Below are 2,740 nucleotides of genomic sequence, written 5' to 3' on the forward strand. Positions count from 1 at the left end.
TTTTGTTTTTTGGGGGGTTTTTTTGGTTTTTTTTGGTTTTGTTTTTTTTTTAGCAGGAGAAGAGGGAACTGGATTATTTTCTAAAACAAAACTGAAAAGTTTTTGGAAAGGCCAGTCAAATGAGAAAATCRCAAAATAGTAATATAGTAATGACAATGTTATTTCTCATTCACTATCTTATTGTTGATGAGTTTTCTTGCACTCTTTAGGCACTGCCCTATGACACGTTTCAAAAGGAAGTACAGGAAGGAATATCAAAAGGGAAACAATACATTTTCAATTTGGTTACATTTGCTCTAATCTGAAACAAATTAGGAATACTGTCTAAATACCTTCATATGTAACACAGTAGGGCAAAAAGTAAGTTCATAAATGCTCCAGCTGCTTAGCTGGGCCCCGYGTAAGGCACTGCCACTAAAATAGTTCACAACCCTAATTGCAATTCACCACATCTTGGGAATGACATTTAGGATTCTCAAAGCGCTTTTAGATAATTTTTAGACTCCGTCTAAAGACAGAGAAGTTCAGCTGTCACAAAGTCAGTTTTATTTTGTAACCGATTTTATCCTTYGGAATGTTATGTTTGGAGTGAGCTGAAGATATGGAAAAATACATGCAATATAGTTTRCTTACCCGACTGAAATATAACTCCTAAAACAAAGCTGAAACTTTTTTTTTCCCCCTTAATGTTCATATTCCAGCCTGTGCTTGTCTGCAGCTATTTAGATTTGGAAGTGGGGGTGGCAGGGAGGGCTGGAGAAAAAACTCTCCCCTACTGCACTATTCCAACTCCATTAGTGTAGTCAGCGAGAATTCCTGCTCTCTGTCCAGTAATTAAATAAATATTTAACATAGCGGGATTTAATTGGAATCCCAAAAGTTAACAATAGSCTCAGCTATCGGTGTCGCTATCTCAGGGGTTCTGTTTTCACAGGGGTATATTTAGAACTCGGCCACATCGCCCACTTGCATTACGAATAGTACAACCCCTTCTCTTTAGAAAAGAAAAGAGAAAAAGAGGAAAAAAATGAAAGAAAAAAAAAAGAAAACAAATAAGAAGCTCGGTAAAATCTGGAAACTTATAAAGTGACGCCATCTCCGCGGATCTCCTTCCCCTGCTGCACAACGTACTTCAAAGCGTAACAAATGCAGTTGGCCGGCAGGCTCGCGTAAAAAAAAAAAACAACCAAAAACCCCAACAAAAAAAAAAAAAGCAGTAAGGAATGAACACAGCATTACCTTCCAGCAATTACTGCAGCTCCATTTTGTCACCCTTTATTTTTTTCTCTAGCTCCCTTGCAAGCGCTCCCTATTTCCCCGTGTCCCATGCCGGGGAGGAGCCCTGCGGAGGGTCGGGGCGGTGACACCCCCGAGCTGCCGCCAGGGAATTCACATCCCCGCTTTAGAAACTTTCWGCAAAACTCGTGTGTCTGGTCTATTTTTGCTTCCTTCTTTCATCCTGGAACACCGCTCTTCGCTCCGATCCAACGCAGCCATCTTTTGTGCCGTGCCTTTCCTGCAATCCCTGGATTTTGCGGGTGTAAACTTGGCTTTGCCTGACCAGGCTGATCCCTTTTGGTGATTAATTTATCTGGTTTGCAAAATGGGAGCAACTACAATCACGGCGTATTGAGTCTTTGCATGAAATCTCTCTATACAAAAAGAATACTCACAGTCTGAGTGCATTTAATGGCTAGAAATGTGTATATGCATGTATAATACATAYAAACAGATATGTATACACATATTTAAAATATTCAAATTCTGTGTCTATGCTCATATCCACACACATCTCTCAAAACTGGGACGTTTAATTAGGATAATAGAGCTTTTAAAGTAAAAATTATAAAGTATGAATGATCTTTACACCGGSCTTCGGTGTTTGTTTGCATTTTTACTACTCTGTGAATAACCAACATGGMAGAAATAGAGAGTAACATTTCTAAATGAGAAAACAGGTCTGCAAAATACAGATCGTTCTCTGTGTGTCTACTGAGCTAAACACAATAAAAGCTGATTAGTCTTGTTGACAACAGAGCTCAWAGAGGTTCCAAAGTCCAGTTAATAGGAACAGTCTGACAGCTGCACCCCCTAGAAGATCCACTTAAAACACAAAATAAAATTTATGCAATTAGATGCTAGCAGAATCAAAGCATTTATTACTAAAATAATTAATTTATTATGATTATATCTAACCATTAGCTTCTGCTGTTCATGAAGATGACTAGAGCTGTGCATGGATGACCAGTTGAAGCCTCTCAACCCCTAGTTAGGGGGAAACCTTGTGTCTCCCTCACACTGCAAACTTGAGTTCCCTTGCCAGAACACCAGTGTTCTGMCAAGATTTGAGCCAGCAGTAGAAAGGAAGGCTGAGACCCCTTGGAAGATTGTCACACTGCAGATCACTGCTGGTTTTCTTTGAAGGACTCAGCCAGAGTGTGAGGAAGATAATATTCTTCTTACTGTATTCTACCTGGATTTCTAAAAGGTTCTTGGCAACATCTCCCACTTTTCTTAGGGAAGATCATATGCTGGGGAAAAGGATGTAATGGTCTCCTAAAAGGTGTAACTACTCAAAAGAAAGGCAGCAAAAAGCATCAGTTCCTTTTCACAGCAGAGGGAAGTGGAATTTCACAGGGAAGAATGTGCCCATTGGGGATGCTCAGTGTGTCACGGGTGACCTGAAAGAGGCACTATGATGGGCTGTGGATAACAAAGTCCTATATGAAAGTGAAGATGA

The 2,740-nt window shown here is 39.9% G+C and overlaps 1 protein-coding gene across 1 annotated transcript in view; it reads right to left on the reverse strand.

Annotated features, from left to right (window-relative positions):
* SMAD5 (SMAD family member 5) overlaps positions 1-1,368 on the reverse strand; it is a 25,529-nt gene extending 24,161 nt beyond the window's left edge. The window contains exon 1 of the mRNA XM_057371299.1: positions 1,240-1,368. The gene's annotated coding sequence lies outside the window, so the exon portion shown is untranslated. The remainder of the gene's footprint in view (positions 1-1,239) is intronic.
* Positions 1,369-2,740: the final 1,372 nt, after the last annotated feature.

This window comes from Malurus melanocephalus, unplaced genomic scaffold (assembly GCF_030028575.1).
Source record: "Malurus melanocephalus ecotype Western Australia unplaced genomic scaffold, MMel_1.1 scaffold_144, whole genome shotgun sequence".
Taxonomy (NCBI): Eukaryota; Metazoa; Chordata; class Aves; order Passeriformes; family Maluridae; genus Malurus; species Malurus melanocephalus.